The 18,997-nt window shown below is 44.5% G+C and overlaps 1 protein-coding gene across 1 annotated transcript in view; it reads left to right on the forward strand.

The window, feature by feature from the left end:
* Positions 1-1,376: 1,376 nt before the first annotated feature.
* chl1b (cell adhesion molecule L1-like b) overlaps positions 1,377-18,997 on the forward strand; it is a 79,034-nt gene continuing 61,413 nt past the window's right edge. The window contains exon 1 of the mRNA XM_029694662.1: positions 1,377-1,691. The gene's annotated coding sequence lies outside the window, so the exon portion shown is untranslated. The remainder of the gene's footprint in view (positions 1,692-18,997) is intronic.

Consider the following 18,997-nt stretch of genomic DNA (forward strand, 5'->3'; position numbering starts at 1 on the left):
GCCAGCTGGTCTGTGCATGCTCTGAGGACGCGGCTAGGGTTGCCGTCAGGGGCCGGCAGCCTTGCGAGGGTTAACACATTAAATGTCTTACTCACGTCGGTCACGAAGAAGGAGAGCCCACACTCCATGCTAACGGGCTGCGTTGGTGGCACTGTGTTATCCTCAAAGTGGGCAAAGTTGATAACACTCTGTATGCTTAGGTGGGATGGTACAGTAATTGTACTGCAGTGGTTAGAGATACTCTGCCCCATGACATTGTCGAGTACTCTCTGCTCATCAAATACTGAAACAGGTGTTCTCAGTCTGACAACAAATCAAATTGTACAGTATTTGATGGAGCGCTCTTTGTAATGTGGAGTGTGCCTCATATAAAGATCCTATTACACACAGTGCTCCTTGAATTCATCGTGTAATCCAGTCAATGTGATTAAAATGGCCTGAATTAGATTAGGTTGGATTCTATTCAGTCTGTTCATTCCCTCTCTCAGACGTATCAGGTTAAGCACTTGAGAGAACATGGTGAAATCTATTAAATGTGGAAAGGGATGTATAGAATTGTTTTGGAAGTAGCCTGTTACATTTTACAAGAAACCCCAGTTCCTAGGTCATGGGGCAGGGTTGTCATCCAATTACATCACTCTCAGCCATAAACATAGTTTTTCCTGCAATAATTGACCCTGTCCAGACCACAACAGCTACCCAGAATAACTGTATCCAACTATTGCCCTTATAACCTAGTTGACAGCATGCATTTCTCATTTGTTACAGCATGTTACTCATCACTGAGCAGAGCTTAGATGGCAGGTGTCTCCTGAAAATCCAAATTAGCACCCAGTAATATGGCGGAGGTTGAAAAGCTAATTTGATCGCTACCTGACCTCCCCCACCCCACACAGCTGATCAGTGGCACAGAGATTGAGCAAGTGCTTTAATGATGTTGCTGCTGCTGTCTGAGGTTGTGAAACAATCCCTCCCCACAGGGAGTAGTATGGCGTCTCCCTCCCTAATATGACCGTTAGGTTCTCATACATTGGGAATTAGCTGTTGACATATCGACACAAATTATGTGAATGTATTTTTTTTTTTTATTATTTGTATTGTGTGGCTCATTAATAGCCTACCTGCATTATGTGGTTCCTATACAAACCTATACCACCCATGCCCTTGGATAATCTATCTGCCATATTCTGTGAAGTTGTTTGATTACATTCACAATTCTAATTCCCCTTTCCTCAGATTTGCACTCACAATTTCAATTCAATTTTCCTCCCATTCAATATACTGTATGTCTTCATTCGAGGTGGCTGTCGTCGTCCCCCCCCCCGAAACCTGCCTGCCCATTTTGCTCGCGCAATAACGTTGCTGTCATTGAGGTCGTTTTAACCCGGTCACACCGTTGAGAAGTTGTGGAGGGTTTTCTCGGTTGCCATGGATTTCTAAAAGCTATTGACAGCGATAGGGTCCCTTTCTCTGAATGTCTTTGTAAAAGAAAACCTATTACTTGTCGTTTTTTCTTTTTTTCAGGGGGAGCGATAGCATCTACGGTGAGGGAAGCGTTCTCGTGTCATTCTAGTTCCGTCTGACCAATTGCGCACGTTTTGAGATTCAGTAGCGATAAGTATCTCAGGCGGCTGTGAACGAAATTCAACCTCTGCAAACTGCTTGAACTATAGGAACTGCTCTTAAAAAAAGTAAGTGTATTTACTTTCGCAAATCTATCTTTGTATATATTTACGGTAAATGCATAAATGTTTTTCTCCCTAATCTGTTCTTGTTCATTAGTTCGTCATTTTGTGATACTTTGCTCCAAAGTTGGCAAGCATAAATAATCATAGCCGGTGTATCAAGTAGGCTACTAAGATAGGCAATTCGCTATAGGCTATCATAGAAGAATGACTTGTAGAATAAAATAGACCATGTCAGAGTGAATATAAAAATCACTCATATGCTAATACCACTAGCTGTAGCCTAGAATGGATGTCTCTATTGCCATTGTAATGCCATTATAAACAATGTTGGTTTCACTTACATCTACATGGCTTTCTTAAAACAATATCCATTGATCACACAGCATGCATAGTGTTTTATGTTGCATAACAATACTATTGTTGGCAGGGATGCTGAGTCAATAGTGCAGAATTTCCAGTTTTTTTTTTCACATCTTGGAATGGTAGCCCAGACAATTTCGGGAAACCCAATGGACACCTTATACCTCATTTGTTATTGGGGGCATGGGGAGAAACTGACCGCTGCCCCTAATGTCATCTGCCACTGTGAGCTACTTTTCTCCATCAAGGAAATTCATCTCCGTCATATGCATTGCTATGGATTATGAGGCAAGTGTTGTTTGTGGAGAGCACATGGCCTCACAATATGATGAGCGATTTGCCTTTAACGAGTCCAATGTAGGTCACATTTGAAGCAGCAGATTGCTTTTATTGGAGCCTCTACATTTCATAATTGATTTTGAGCAAGATTGAACCCGGTGGTTATGATTCGTTTTTGTGCGAGTCTAAAGATACCAGTATGTACAGCATAATGAAGCACGCATTGTTTTGCCTCAGTGGTTCCTCTCAGAATGTGCTTTTAGTCATTAAAACAACTAAGTAGTAAACATTTTGGTCGGTTGTTTCCCAACACACAGTACAGTGCCTCTTGGGGATTACGTGCTTGGAGAACCTAAGAGGAAAACCTGTTTTGATATGCTTCCATTCTTCTTCATCTTGTGCTTGTGTGCAGCAACACTTGCCAAGCCACATCAATTAGAGGGACCTTGTGAAGGTCACACTTCCATTTCTGGACAAATCAGCCTATTCCCCAAGAAGAAGAAAAAAAATCGCAAGTTATTTTTACCCCTTTCTCAGGTAAAGGTAGCCAGGCACATCCAATGTGGATTGATGGGCCTATACCTAGATCCTGCAGTATGTATGTACAAAGAGTTTATACCACCTGAAGTGTGATATCCTGTAGGGATGTCGTGCTGAACCAGGTAGCTCGTTATTATTCCACGCTAAAGATGGAGCCTCTCATGGCATCGGGGATCGCGCGTCGTCCCAAGCCTCTCAGTATTCAGGCCACTTGTGCTTTGTGCCTAAATGTAGGTCGAATACTTCTCACCGAACAACTTGAATGAAGTCCAGTGTAATTGGACAAGGAAGGGCTCCACCACCAACTCCCTTCAGGTCCAGGTCAGCCATGGCAACATCTCTCACCACTTAACTCCACTTCAAGCGGAACAGATTTCATGCCTATTTTGTTTTTAGGTAAAGAAAGTGCATGAAAAATACCAGATTGTGTCGGGGTAGTAAAGCTACTAGCATGGACATTCAACGTAGTTTGAAGACTGAACAGTACACTCTAAAAAACTCAGACAACATCCATTTCATTCCCTTACTCTCTCTGCCATACACAGACCAGAATACAGTCAGTCATACAAACACACACCTGTGCCTGTAACTACATTTGCTGCATTGCCTTTTCATTTACATGCAATCCCTAATACACATAAGCAATGCCTCCTGAGACAGCATGACTTTTGAAGCTGTGAGAGACACACTGTGTGTGTGTGTGTGCGTGTGCGTGTGCGTGTGCGTGTGTGTGTGTGTGTGTGTGTGTGTGTGAGAGAGAATGAGAAAGAGAGAGAGACAGGGAGAGACAGGGAGATGGAAGAAGAGGGAGGGAGAGAGAGGGAGGGGAGGAAGAGGGAGAGAGAGAGCGATAGAGAGACACTCCATTATTCTACCGGTACCCTCCTGACTGATGGAATCCGTATTACACACACAGGCTACTATTAGAGATTAGAGATGAGCTTGACAACAGGAAGCAGAGATGAATTGCTGTACAGATGTAATTGCCCATTGATGATGCCCCTTTATCCCTTCATCTCTAAAACACTGGCGATAGATAACACAGATTAGCCTTTCTTGACCCTCCCTGGACTGTGACAGAGAGAGCAATTATACTGACCCAGGAACAGATATCGATATCATAAACACTGATTATATGAAACATTGTGACACGCCTAGCTGTACTCCAGACAGCAGACTCTGTATCGTATCGACAGTGGAAGGTGTGGTGGAGCCTAGCAAGTACCCAGGCTTAATTGAACTTCCGTCAGTACAAGCTATTACAGTGACAACTCCTGCTCCCTTTAGTGCAGGCAGTGTTCCCAGTGCTGCAGCTCTGCCTGAGCCCTCCTCTTTCATGTTTACTGCTGGTGACAGGAGGAAGAAGCATTCTGCCCTGTATGTTCTGGAAATATGTTTGGTTACATGAAATATTCATTTATCGTTCTCCATAATCCCTGCCTGCTTTTCTGGAAATGTGGATACAGTATCCGTTCTTGTTATGATACTTTTAAAATAGACTCGGGTAGAGATGGCGGCAAAGGAATGATTCTGTCCATTCAGCCTTGGAGGGGTTGGGTGGTGTCACGTCCTGACCAGTAAAAGAGGTTGTTTGTTATTGTAGTTTGGTCAGGGCGTGGCAGGGGGTGTTTGTTTAGAGTGTTTCAGAGTTTGTTGGGCTATGTTCTATGTTAGTCTATTTCTATGTTAGTTCTAGTATGTATATTTCTATGTGGTGTTTATTGGGTGGACCTTCAGTTGGAAGCAGCTGCTCCTTGTTGCTTCTAATTGAAGGTCCTATTTAAGAGGGGTGTTTTTTCTATGGGATTTGTGGGTAGTTATTTCCTGTTTTGTGTTCGTGCACCTGACAGAACTGTTTAGTGTCGTTTGTTGTTTTTGTATACGTGTTTCTTTTGTTTTCCTTCTTTAATAAAATAAGAAGATGACTTTACACGTTCCCGCTGCGTCTTGGTCCAATCCCTACGACACCCGTGACAGAACTACCCACCACCAACGGACCAAGCAGCGGAGGAAGGAGCAGCAGCAGAGCTATAAGGAATCATGGACATGGGAGCAGATACTAGCGGGAGAAGGACCATGGAGGAAGGCTGGAGAGGACAGAGAACGCTATGCTGGGACACGGCTAGCAAGGAAGCCTGAGAGGCACCCCCAATAATTTATTTTGGGGGGGGCACACGGGTAGTTTGGCTGGGCCAAGGGTGAGCCCTAAGCCAACTCCCCGTGCTTATTATGGGGAGCGTGTGGAGTGGAGAGCGCCGGTGTATGCGGAAGTGCGCACGATCTCGCCCATGCGCACGCACAGTCCGGTGCGAGCGATCCCAGCCCCTCGCAAGTTCCGTGCTAGAGTGGGCATCCAGCCTGGAAGGAGGATGCCTGCGCAGTACATCTGGCCACCAGTGCGCCTCCTAGGTCCAGGCTACCCTACGTCTGCTTTACGCACGGCAGCCATCAGGCCTCTGCACAGCTCAGTTCGCTCTGTGCCAGCACTCCGCTCGTGCAGGGCTACTATTGCCATCCAGCCAGGACGGGTTGTGCAGGAGGTGCGCTCCAGACCTCCAGTGCCTACTCATGGCCCGGTGTATCCAGTTCCTGCTCCTCGCACTAGCCCTGAGGTGCGTGTCTCTAGGCTGGCGCCTCCAAAGCCAGCACCACGCACCAGGCCTCCAGTGCGTCAGCCCAGTCCAGTACGTCCTGTTCCCGCTCCTCGCACTAGCCTTGGGGTGCGTGTCTCCAGTCTGGTACCTCCAGTACCAGCCGCACGCAACAGGCCTCCAGTGCGTCAGCCCAGTCCAGCTCGTCCTGCTCCTGCTCCTCGCACTAGCCCTGTGGTGCGTGTCCCTAGTCTGGCGCCTCCTAAGCCAGCCCCAGGCATCAGGCCTTCAGTGCGCAGTCCCCGTTCAGAGCTTCTGGCAACAGTGCCCCGTTCAGAGTGTCTGGCAACAGTGCCCCGTCCAGAGTGTCCGGCAAGAGTGCCCCGTCCAGAGTGTCCGGCAACAGTGCCCCGTCCAGAGTGTCCGGCAACAGTGCCCCGTCCAGAGTGTCCGGCAACAGTGCCCCGTCCAGAGTGTCCGGCAACAGTGCCCCGTCCAGAGTTTCCGGCAACACTGCCCCATCCAGAGTGTCCGGCAACAGTGCCCCGTCCAGAGCTTCCGGCGACAGTACCCCATTTGGAGATGGCCCACAGTTCGGAGCCTGCAGAGACGGCCCACAGTCCGGAGCCAGCAGAGACGGCCCACAGTCCGGAGCCAGCAGAGACGGCCCACAGTCCGGAGCCAGCAGAGACGGCCCACAGTCCGGAGCCGACAGCGACGGCCCACAGTCCAGAGACGGCCCACAGTCCGGAGCCAGCAGAGACGGCCCAAAGTCCGGAACCGGCGCAGCCAGAGTCGCCCTACAGTCTTTAACCGGAGCTCCCAGAGTCGCCCTACAGTCTTTAACCGGAGCTCCCAGAGTCGCTCTACAGTCCGGAACCGGAGCTCCCAGAGTCGCCCTACAGTCCGGAACCGGAGCTCCCAGAGTCGCCCTACAGTCCGGAACCGGAGCTCCCAGAGTCGCCCTACAGTCCGGAACCGGAGCTCCCAGAGTCGCCCTCCAGTCCGGAGCTCCCAGAGTCGCCCTCCAGTCCGGAGCTCCCAGAGTCGCCCTCCAGTCCGGAGCTCCCAGAGTCGCCCTCCAGTCCGGAGCTCCCAGAGTCGCCCTCGCGTCCGGAGCTCCCACAGTCGCCCTTCAGTCCGAGGTCTCCAGCGACGCGCATCAGCCCGAGGTCTCCAGCAACGCGCATCAGCCCGAGGTCTCCAGCGACGCGCATCAGCCCGAGGTCTTCAGCGATGCGCCATAGCACAGAGACTTCGGGAGGGGTAAAATATAATAAGCATTTAGCGGGGGTGGACAGGTTAGGTTGGGGAGTAAGGCCAGAGCCTGAGCCACCTCCGTAGTAGGAGGTTGGGGAGGGGGGGAGGGTGTAGCACAAGAACCGTCGGTGATGGTGGCCACCCTCCCTTCCCTCCCTTTAGTTAGGATTATTTTTGTTTTGGGGTTTATTTTTTGTGTTTAATTTTTGTGTGAGGAGCTTCCGGGGTCTGCACCTTTGGGGGGGGGGGGTACTGTCACGTCCTGACCAGTAAAAGAGGTTGTTTGTTATTGTAGTTTGGTCAGGGCGTGGCAGGGGGTGTTTGTTTAGAGTGTTTCGGGGTTTGTTGGGCTATGTTCTATGTTAGTCTATTTCTATGTTAGTTCTAGTATGTCTATTTCTATGTGGTGTTTATTGGGTGGACCTTCAATTGGAAGCAGCTGCTCCTCGTTGCGTGTTTCTTTTGTTTTCCTTCTTTAATAAAATAACAAGATGAGTTTACAAGTTCCCGCTGTGTTTTGGTCCAATCCCTACGACACCCGTGACAGGTGGGGGATGATGAAGATGCAATGATAAGAGTTGGCGATCACCTTTAACAGGCTGCTGTATTGTTGGGGACACTGGGTGAACATGATCAATGGCAGTCTGCTCTGCACGGACAATTCATCTTCAAACCTAACACTGAAGGACAAACCTGCAATGAGGTCAATGTTATCGCACATGTTCAGGGGTTCCTTTCCCGGAACAACCCAGTGAGAGGGAGATAGGAGGCTGGTCTCTCTCACTGGCAAGGTCCCCTGTACACTTCCATGCTTAAGGCATTGGCTGGGGCTATCATTCTCCATGTGACATGACTAAAGGATATGCCATTGCAGAGAGTGAAGCCCTGTCCCATTCAGTGCACTTGGTTTATTGCAGTCCGGATTATCTTTTGCTCGTGGCTATAGGCTTACAAGCTTGTCATATCTCAGATGTTGTCATGTGTTCTTTCAGAGAGAGGCAGTTTGTGGTTATTGTTATGTCCTGGCAGAGGCATTCACAGCTCCATATTAGACATGTCTCCCCTTTATGGTGCCTTAGGCTATTTGTGAAAGGCTTTTCCATGAGAAATAAATCGTCTTTCCCCTTTTCTCAATGAAACAGGCAGCATCTTACTTGTTCTGCCTCAATACATGGTGAAAATGGCAGCTTCAAATACAATTTTGTACAGTTTTATGAAAAACAAATCCACAAAATCATGTTTGCATTTTTCATCCTGCAATGTTTTCATAGGAATGAGAACCACAACCAATAGGATTAGGTTTTATTGGATGCCGTTTGAGCCAACTGTGCATTGCCTTTCTGAAAGAGCAGGGTTTACAATCTAGCCCTGAGCCACTCTAGCCCTGCACGCCTATTATCATTCAGATTTATAGTGCTTTTTGTTTTGTGGTCGTCTGAATTTTCACAAGTGAATCTAATACAGTATATGTTAAAAAACACACAATGAAAAGGCCAGAGTACCCATAAGGTCCGCAAAGGTACAGCAAAACCCGACAGCCTTAGCATAAAGAGTAAGTAGTTACAGAGGTAGGATCTTCATTTGATCACTCTTTTGTTGCTGAGAAATGCAAACTTGTAGTGTATTCAAGGTTTCAAACGGCTTTTAAAGTGTGTAATTTCCACTTTAAAATGTCAGACTTGGTTTGCATGAACTACAAGAAATCTCCATGAATTATAATCCACATAATAATTCACATTTCCTGTTGCTGCAGGATTATTTTCCTGCTGTAGCAAACTGGCTCAAATTATGATCCTACATCTGTATGAACCCGAATGAAAGCCAGCAGAATATCACCATTATTCCCAGTTTAATTGTAGTCTCATTCCAGATAACTCGTGAGTATTGAAAAATACTGAACAAAGAGCAAAGACATAAACGTGACAAATGTCCTGAATGGAATAGAGGGGGATCACAGTCTCCTCGGCTGTATTCCCGCAGAGGGTATTGTGGTGGTTGCATGGGCAAGGTTACAAGGCACCCCTAGGGACGAGGTGTAGAAGAGCAGACAGGACGGAGGAGGACAGGACAGATGTGACAGACAGGCTTGGGGACAGGCAGATCTGGACAAGGAAAAGAGCCATTGTCTCAAGTAGCATGATACGATGAGGTAGCAGAAAGTTCCCCCTTCCTTCCCTCTCAGTTGATGGGTAAATGTCATGTAAACCACTAAGGATAATGGGGAGTGTAATTTAGGAGAATATTGACTACACAAAGGATACATGAGGCTCATGCTTAACATCTACTACATGCGTTGCTATGTAATAGAGTATAACTTTCCTCGTACCAACTGTATTGTATGGGCAATGAAAATAGGTGCATGTTGTACACACAACCATATGGCGTTGTTGTTGAATGAATCTGGTGGGTAGACAGACGCCAACAAACATCAACTGTATGCACAGTGACCCCATACATCCAAGTGTACACAAACACAAGCACCAGGTGCTCCACCATAATTGCCTAATCCGCGTGTGCTCACCATTTTGCAGCTTCCCATAATATTAAAATGTAATTCCTGTTTTGTTTGAAATGAGATATGTCCCTAATAAAAGCCCCAGCCGGCATCTGTAGGGGGAAACGTTGTAATGTCTGTCCCTAAGACAGAGCCTGGTGTGAGGGCAGCGGTCCTCTGGGACCTCATTACACAGCGTGGAGCTCTGCTGGGGGCTGTAAGCAGAGCAGACGCCTGGCTGCCTGGGACTCTCAGCTTATGATGGAGATACATGCTAGATGTAGGATCACTGGGTGTGATAAGCTATACACCAGCATCCGAAAGTGTACTGCTCTGCATAGCAAGAGCCTGTTTACTGGCTCAGCCATGCCTAGAGTCAGAGCACGTATCAACCATAATTAGAATAATGAATCAAGGAGGGCATGCTTAATAGTTGGATGGGTTGCCATGTGTAAAATCTTCATCTTCTCTCAGTTTGAAGGTGCAGTGATTGCTGTGTGCTATTGTCCCAATGACTGTATATGAATGTACAAATCCATCGATTACGTGAAAACATTCATTCCTATGTGAAGACCAGTGGAGGCTGCTGAGGGGAGGGCAGCTCATAATAATATCTGGAAGGAAGTAAATGGAATGGTAACCATGTGTTAGATGTATTTGATACCATTCCACTCATTCCACCCCAGCCATTACCATGAGCCACCAACCTCCCAGGGTGAAGAATCAATAGCGCATTGGAAGTTGGTTTTATCTTGCTAAGATGGCGTCTCATGAAGACATAACATGCGCAGTTTGAGCTAGTCCAGGAAGTGACGTTGCAGGCTAGCTCAGCGCTGTCCCCACTCATTGTGTATCGGAAGGCTGGCCTCCCGAGTGGCGAAGCAGTCTAAGGCACTGCATCGCAGTTTTGCCGTGTCACTACAGCCTGAATGGAATGGCCGATTAATTAGGGCCGATTTCAAGTTTTCATAACAATCGGAAATTTGCCAGAATTTTACGTAATTATGACATAACATTGAAGGTTGTGCAATGTAACAGGAATATTTAGACTTAGGGATGCCACCCATTAGATAAAATACGGAACGGTTCCGTATTTCACTGACAGGAAAAATGTTTTGTTTTCGAGATGATAGTTTCCGGATTCGACCATATTAATGACCTAAGGCTCGTATTTCTGTGTGTTATTATGTTATAATTAAGTCTGACTGAGCCATGTTAGGCAGCAGCAGGCTCGTAAGCGTTCATTCAAACAGCACTTTCGTGTGTTTGCCAGCAGCCATTCGCAATGCATTGCGCTGTTTATGACTTCAAGCCTGTCAACTCTCAAGATTAGTCTGGTTTAACCGATGTGAAATGGCTAGCTAGTTAGCCGGGTGCGCGCTAATAGCATTTCAAACGTCACTCGCTCTGAGATTTGGAGTAGTTTTCCCCCTTGCTCTACATGGGTAACGCTGCTTCGAGGGTGGCTGTTGTCGATGTGTTCCTGGTTCGAGCCCAGGTAGGAGCGAGGAGAGGGCCGGAAGCTATGCTGTTACTCTGACAATACTAAAGTGCCTATAAGAACATTCAATAGTCAATGGTATATGAAATACAAATAGTATAGAGAGAAATAGTCCTATAATTCCTATAATAACTACAACCTAAAACTTCTTACCTGGGAATATTGAAGACTCATGTTAAAAGGAACCACCAGCTTTCATATGTTCTCATGTTTTGAGCAAGGAACTTAAACATTAGCTTTTTTACATGGCACATATTGCACTTTTACTTTCTTCTTTCTTCTCTGGTTTTGCATTATTTAAACCAAATTGAACATGTTTCATTATTTATTTGAGGCTAAATTGATTTTATATTGATGTATTATATTAAGTTAAAATAAGTGTTCATTCAGTATTGTTGTATTTGTCATTATTACAGATAAAAAAAAGCAAAAAAATCGTCCGATTAATCGGTATCGGCTGTTTTGGGCCCCCAATAATCGGCATCGGAGTTGAAAAATCATAATCGGTCGACCTCTAGTCACAACTGGCCATGATCGGGAGTCCCATAGGGGGGCGCACAATTGGCCCAGCTTCGTCCGGGTTAGGGGAGGGTTTGGCCAGTCGTCAGTTGATCGGTGTTTCCGCCGACATGTTGGTGCAGCTGGCTTCCGGTTTAAGTGGCAGGTGTTAAAAAGCAGCGCGGCTTGGCGGGTCATATTTCAGGGAGCACATGACTCGACCTTTTCCTCTCCCGAGCCCGTTGGGGAGTTGCAGCGATGAGACAAGATTATAATTGGATTGGAATTGGAATCATGAAATTGTGGAGAAAAAGGTGGTAAAAAAAAAATATACAAAAATTAACATTAACTTTGCAGGCTGACCAAGGTACTGCAGGCTGCCATTAGCAACTAAATGATCCTTATAACTCCTGTGTGAGCTTTTAAAATAATCGGTTCATACATCTGGTGTAATAGATGCAATTATTGGTGCCATGACTGTCTTCAAAATTGTTTTTTTATTTACTCAGAGATTGACCACGAAGATAGTCATTTTCCCATTCACTATAATGGGGGATCATGTTTTCTGAAAACTGTGCCTGCAGTACCACGTCGGCCTTGAACTTCGGGGCTTCAATGAGAGGGGGAAGTCGTTCTCCCCTGTATTAATTTATGTTGGTTAGAGTTGGTTAATGTTACTGAAGCACAGCAGCTGGAAACAGAAGACTTTATCATTTCAATTGAATGTGTGCTTTCAGGGATTCTCATTTATCATAGCAGAATTGTAGTTGATTTCCCCAGCTCAATTCACAATTATATTACACCCTAAGATTCATCAGCAATCAGCTGAATGTTTTGGTGCAGTTTTTTAAATGATAAAATACATTTTACATGTCTACAATATTAAACTTGACTGCTTGGCCATGAACTTCCATTTTGGAGATTTGCCCGAATATTTAATGGGTTTCTGAACATCTTTGTGTCAGTCCTTGGCATACTGGTGGACAGCCAGAACACAGCAATAGTCTATTTCTTAATGTTCTCTCCCCCAGACATGGAAAATGTTGAGTAAAAGCCTTGCCAAACTGGTCAAGACCCAGCATCATTTGTCAGCTTGCGGGTAACTCTTCTGCCCATTTCTACTGATCTAACCGTGAGACCACCTGCAGAGCAGTGGAGACCCTTTGACCTCATTATTTTTCCAACTCCAGATTCTTGGAGTAAATACCAAAACTCCTGGCTGGAGCCATTTTTATGGCGCTACATTGGATTGGATTGTAAGTTAGCCTGCCACCTATCACTTTCCAGTGTTTACTGCTCGGTTTTGCTAGGGCCAGGGGAGTGGTTTTGTGTGAATTGACTGCAGGTGTGTCTAAGTAAGTGAGTGAGGCTGAGTTTTTATTTCTGTCAGTGGGTTAGGGGGCCCAGTCTTGATAAAACCACATGGTGTGTTTCCTCCGAATCAGTATCTCATATATCCCTAATTTAGGTAGAAACCTCTCTCTGCACACATCATTTACTATGTTTCCATTAACTTCTCCAGTTATTTTTTGCATGCTACAGTGTATTTCCATTGAACTGTCTTGTGACGTTAAAAATAGCTGGACGTAATGACGTCACCCCCCCAATAAATGGTGTATTAATAAATTGGCAACAGCCTGTTTCATATCTCAAGTAAGCATAATTCTCATGTGCCAACGTATCGCCACAGTCTTGCACAGAAACGTGCACTCCTGTACTCCTGTAGATCTGAAATAATTGGATCGTGAAATTTGCATCCAGCCAACCAGGAAAAACAAGACGTGAAATTTGCATCCAGCCAACCAGAAAAACAAGACAAAGCAATTCAGGCATTCATTAAAGTCGGGACAATCCTTGTCCGGCAAAGAAACATTATTTTTGTTGCAACATTACTTTTGTGGAATAAACCTGGGTCAATGGAAACCTGCCTAACAAGGCTTTGGGATAGTATGAACAGTAAATGCCACCTGTTGCTATTGTTTAAATGGACTTATCTCATTCATACTTAAACAGACAAAGGATTTAGTCCAAATTTACATTTGCTGTTCTAATATGCCATTTTGGTAAAGAATAGATCATAACGGAGGGCAATCTCTGTGGTAAGTAGTGTTTAACTGCATTAGCTAATCAGTGCAATGCAACAGATTGGCTCTACTGGAGTCATGCTTGTTATTTGAGGAAAGAGCTTGGGTATATGGGGAAACATATTTTTTTCCTGTGTTTTATATTATATTGTACTGCTGATGAAACTAACACTGTGAAAGTGTGAAACAATTTGATTGGTGTTACTTCTGATAGTTGCAGGTTTGCATGGGCATGTTTTGGCTTTCCATGGTGACATCAACATGCGGTCAATTGCTTATTAGACCAATAACAAAAAGTGTTCCAATAACAGCTAGTATTCCGTTTCCCCCTCCCCAATTAGACCACTCCAGACAGTCCTAGCTAAGTTATTGCTTGAGAAATAGTTTTTCGCTAAAAAGCTACTTTGCCCATTTTAATGGGAATCTATTATAGTAAGGTATTTAATTGTTACCCAGAAAATATTTGATGTAAAAAAAAACAGCTGCATTGGGCCTTTAAATGTACTCTGAAAACAAATTGTATTATTCCTTTTATGGAGGATGAAAGAGTAAACAGACCCTAATTATTTTATTTATGTTGTTTGTTGCCATTATATTTAGGAAATCCCGTACACGTGCCCTTAGGCTTTCCTATCTTATTTTCAAAGTAAACCATCTCTAAATAGCATCTGTGCTATATTTCTCTCTCAGAAATATAATAATACTATATATAATACTATATAATACTACAGTACTTACTGTAGAATTCTATTGTAAACTGTAGTATACTGTAGAATACTATACTTCAAACTGTAGTATCCCGCGATCATGTGTAGAAACTTACCAGATGTGGGACCAAGTCTTTGTTTTACCAGTCACAAGTAAGTCTCAAGTCTTAGCACTCAAGTCCCAAGTCAAGACAGGCAAGTCCGAGTCAAGTCTCAAGTCAAGACCGTCAAGTATCAAGTCTTTAACTTTGAGTTTCGAGGCCTAAACAAGTCATTTTCACCTTTATTTAACCAGGTAGACTAGTTGAGAACAAGTTCTCATTTACAACTGCGACCTGGCCAAGATAAAGCAAAGCAGTTCGACATGTACAACACAGAGTTACACATGGAATAAACAAACATACAGTCAATAATACAGTAGAAAAGGTCTATATACAGTGTGTGCAAATGATGTAAGATAAGGGAGGTAAGGCAATAAATAGGCCATGGTGGTGAAGTAATTACAATATACCAATAAAACACTGGAGTGATAGATGTGCAGGAGATGAATGTGCTACGCGTGCTCTTCACCAAATGTAATACCATTTCAGATTTTTAACAAGAGTAATAGTTAGTATATTACATTTACGCAAATCATGAATGCGTTTAAAAATATCTATATATTTATTACTTTCCAAATAAACGTTATATTTCCATGGAAATACATGGGTAGCCATGAGAAAGACACACCCCCCCAATAGTGATCGACTATTGAGGATCGCTATGGGGCGCAATCGGGCAATGTAGGCTTGTACACAATCGCCTAATCTTGTTTTAGCAACGTCAGGCAGGATTTAGGCTACCAACTGCCTAGCCAGTTGTAGCTCAATCTTTGGTGCAATGATCACATTCCCACACTGACTGACTGTGCGGAGGCTCATTAATTTAACTTTACGCTAGCCTACATGATACACTAGTAAAGTAATAAAATATATAGCTGTCGGCTATATTAGCCATGACTTACCGTTCTTTGTGCAGCTTCAAATGTCGAACAAAGTTGGAAATTGTTGCACCTCCGTCTGTAATTTTCTTCCCGCATGTTTTGCAAGTTGCAATCCGTTTTTTGTTGATACAGCGTTGTCTTTATATCCGAAAATAATAATTCTGGGTATCATCTTTCCAAGGGCTCCATCTGAATTTACCCGCCGACGTTCCTCTGCACTGCCACGCACAACTTTTTCTCAGCTGGCACAATTTTATTGGCTGTTGTCCGATTCAAACTGTAATCCGTTAAATTAAGAGTTGATGCGCTGCACACTTTTTTTAATAGCATATTTGGGCTTGGGGAGAATATCAAGTCAGGTCGAGTCATAAGGCTCAAGTCCAAGTCAAGTCACGAGTCATTGGTGTTAAAGTCAAAGTCGAGTCCAAGTCATCATATTTGTGACTTGAGTCTGATTCGAGTCCAAGTTATGTGACTCGAGTCCACACCTCTGGTACTTACTATATAATGTTGTAGTATACTGTAGAATACAAAAGAAATGTGTAGTAAATACTACAGTAATGTTTGCAAAAACACTACAGTCCACAAAAACACTACACATTTTTAACTATTGTAAAAACCAAAGTCTGGGGCCTCCCGGGTGGCGCAGTGGTCTAAGGCACTGCATCACAGTGCTAGTTTTGCCACCAGAGATTCTGGGTTCGAGTCCAGGCTCTGTTGCAGCTGGCCGCGACCGGGCGGACCATTGGGCGGTGCACAATTGGCCCAGCGTCGTCTGGGTTAGGGAGGGTTTGGCCGGCAGGGATATCCTTGTCTCATCGTGTGGTGGGCTGGGTGCAGTGCACGCTGACCAGGTGTACGGTGTTTCCTCTGACACATTGGTGTGGCTGGCTTCTGGGTTGGATGTGCAGTGTGGCTTGGTTGGGTCCCGTACAGACTCTCCTGAGTCCGTACGGGAGTTGCAGCGATGAGACAAGACTGTAACTACTACCAATTGGATACCACAAAATTGGGGTAAAATAATAAATAAATACAATTTAAGTCTGCAAAAACAGTGAATATCATAGTATTTATACCGTAATTTTTATACCATAGTATTTCTACGATAGTATTTCTTCATGTGGGAGTGATTGAGCGTGGGGGCTCTTTCAATCTCCCTCAGAGATACCAGTGAGTTGTTGCACATATTTTTCATACAAAGTTTCTTAAAGACAGCTTGCAAAAGCTCAAAAGATTAAGGCTTTAGTCGTTTTGAGGAGTGATCCAACAGCATGCAAAACCTAAGAAGTAAATCTCCTGAAGGGGAGGGGTACAAAATAGAACAATAGAATAGTAATGCCATGGAAACACATTCAAATAGATGAATCAGTAGAGATATAAAGATGGAAAATATGTGCTTGCTTTCGTTTACTCTATAGGGACTTGAGAGAACCAATTGAATTCCAAATTCATTAAAATAACAGACTTTACTTACATTTTTCAATAGTCAGCACATATATAGACCTCCCACAAGCTGGTGTAATCTCAGTGCATAGAGGATTTGAAATGGCTGTGAGGCTCCAGGCGATGGCTTTGAAACAAAAACAGATCAATAGAGGTGATCTAAGAAAAATCCCGCTTTGATATCTGGGGCTACAGGCCAGGAAATGTTCCCATCAATCTTTGGTGACAGAGACTCTCTCCTGATTGGATGGACAGCCTGCGCTCTATGTCGTTCTATTGACCCTGCCAGTTTCCTGTGGCGTCTCTCAGAGTGGGACTGTGCGTCATTTTTCCGGTGTGAGCGGCAGGGAGGCCTTGTGTTGCATGACTCACCTCAAAGACTACAGCTAATTGGGATGCGGCCGCAGTTTTGTAGGCATTTGTTGTCTCCTCGCAAATGACAACACTCCATGGAAGAGATTTTTCACTGCTCAGATTCGTTAATGTTATTCAGATGTGTTGAAAGCACACTATTTGAAACTAGAGAGAGGCAGAGAGATGGGCAGAGAGAGAGAGAGAAAGAGTGGGACTGCCGTGCAAGTACGTCTACATGTGTAATTGTCATCAACAAAAGGATTAGGATTGAGCTATCATTGTATCCAATGCTGTCATCTTCAGATGTCTATTGTTTTCAGATCAAACTCTGTTCTACAGGCACAGGCAATCATACTGTCTCCCCAATTATTGTCTGAATACGGAGCTTTATATCTATTCAGCGTCACGCACAATGGCTTTTCTCATGAATGAATTGAACACAAGCTTTTGTGTGAAGGAACAGAATATGTCTGAGACAAGAGGTGTTATAGGGATCTGCCTGCAGCTCTCGTTACCAGTTCACAATTATTTCCTCTGTTCCAGAATCTCCTCAACGTAGTAAACAATGCAGGGGTTAAAGATCCCAGACTGGGGGTCATGATAATTGGGAGACCATGTTGCTCTTACAATAAGATGACAGAGTCTATAGAGGATGATCCCTGGTTTATCACCAAAAAGCAGGAATGATTGACAACCTGAGCCTTGGGGACTTACCAATTCGCTCAGGCACTAGTCTCTTCTCTGCTATAGCCTAAATAAATCTTCCAGGCTTCCTGTTTTTAAAGTATTTTACACCTCAGTAATTCCTTCTAACTGCTATTGGCTGCAGCTGAGACAGTTTCCATTGGCAACCTGTGCCATTAGGGACACGTGATGAAACTATCGAGTGTGAGGCGCCTGTGGCTCTGGCCCACATGTTCTCACACAGCAATATGTTCTCACACAACAAACCTGTCCACAAGTGTTTTTTCTGTGTTTGCCCCTAGGGGGCCTGAGTCTTCTTGCTGAACACACACTTTTATGGCCCCCATGTCACCACCCCTGGGTTAACTCACCTGCAGTTGAGATGTTAGGAGCATGTCTAAATACTCCATGTTGTCCCCTTGTAGCAGCAGGGGACCTGTGTTCAGGATGCCCCTGTTTACTGTTGGGGTCACCACCAGCAGTGGTAGAGGCAGAGAGAGTTTGGGGGACAGATAGACCCCCCCCCCCCCGCTAGTCCGTATCTAATGTCATTACTGACACGGAGGCTCCCTCAGCACCCTCCCTCTGTTTGAGTAAAACAACAATCCTTGCTCACTCCACCCTGCTCACCCCTACCACCCGTGGAGTGAGTAGAGCTAGGTCTTCCGATTCTAAGTGTGCCAGCACACCCATTAACCCCATGCATTATCCTATCTCTTTATGCCAGTGTATGAAGGGCACTCAGGCAAGCTCTTCTCCATTCATTAGAGAATAGACTGCATTCCTTCCAGTGAACATGGACATGGTGTGCTGGCCCTTGAAAAGCTTTCATTCCGATTGTGCTTCTGAACAGTAGCACCACTGTTCCCCCATATACAGTGCTTTCAGAAAGTATTCACACCCCTTGACTTTCTCCACATTTTGTTGTGTTACAAAATTGGATTAAAATGGATTTCATTTTCATTTTTGTCAACAATCTTCACAAAATACTCTAATGTCAAAGTGGAGGGGAATTTTATTTAAATAAATACTAATGAATGGAAAATTGGTTAGATAAGTATTCATCCCCCGGAGTTAATACATGTTAGAATACATGTTAGAATCAACTTTGGCAGCGATTACAGCTGTGAGTATTTCTGGGTAAGTCTCTAAGAGCTTTTCAAACCTCGATTGTACAATATTTGCCCATTATAATTTTGTATTATTCTTCAAGCTCTGTCAAGTTGGTTGTTGATCATTACAAGACAGCCAATTTCAAGTCTTGCCATCTATTTTCATGACGATTTCAGTCAAAAATTTAACTAGCCCACTCATGAACATTCAATGTTGTCTTGGTAAGCAACTCCGGTGTATATTTGGCCTTGTGTTTCAGGTTATTGTCCTGCTGAACGGTGGATTTGTCTCCCAGTGTCTGTTGGAAAGCAGACTGAACCCAGTTTTCCTGTAGGATTTTGCCTGTGCCTAGCTATATTCCGTTTATTTTTATCCTAAAAAAGTCTCTAGTCCTTGCCGATGACAAGCATACCCACAAC

Source organism: Salmo trutta, chromosome 16, assembly GCF_901001165.1.
Source record: "Salmo trutta chromosome 16, fSalTru1.1, whole genome shotgun sequence".
NCBI classification, from domain to species: domain Eukaryota; kingdom Metazoa; phylum Chordata; class Actinopteri; order Salmoniformes; family Salmonidae; genus Salmo; species Salmo trutta.